Source organism: Bison bison, unplaced genomic scaffold, assembly GCF_000754665.1.
Source record: "Bison bison bison isolate TAMUID 2011002044 unplaced genomic scaffold, Bison_UMD1.0 scf7180017862976, whole genome shotgun sequence".
Taxonomy (NCBI): Eukaryota; Metazoa; Chordata; class Mammalia; order Artiodactyla; family Bovidae; genus Bison; species Bison bison.
This window is the reverse complement of record NW_011493548.1, coordinates 119772-120005: the sequence shown is the minus strand read 5'-3', so window position 1 is coordinate 120005 and position 234 is coordinate 119772.

The following is a 234-nucleotide window of genomic DNA, read 5'->3' as shown; positions in this document are numbered from 1 at the left end:
GCCGCCCGGACCGTCCGAGGGGCGCAGCCGGCCCAGGGGCTGCAGGGCGGAGGGGCTGCTGCGCGCCACCCGGGCAGGAGTTCGGAGGCCAAGGGAGGCAAAAGAGAGAAAAAAGGAGAGAAAGTGTGTCATAGGCTGGAAGGGGGAGGGAAATGCAAAACCCGACAGGAAATGAGACTAAAAAAATGCAAAAGGTTAGAAAAGAGATAAGGAAGAGGGGGAGGGGCGGGGCCT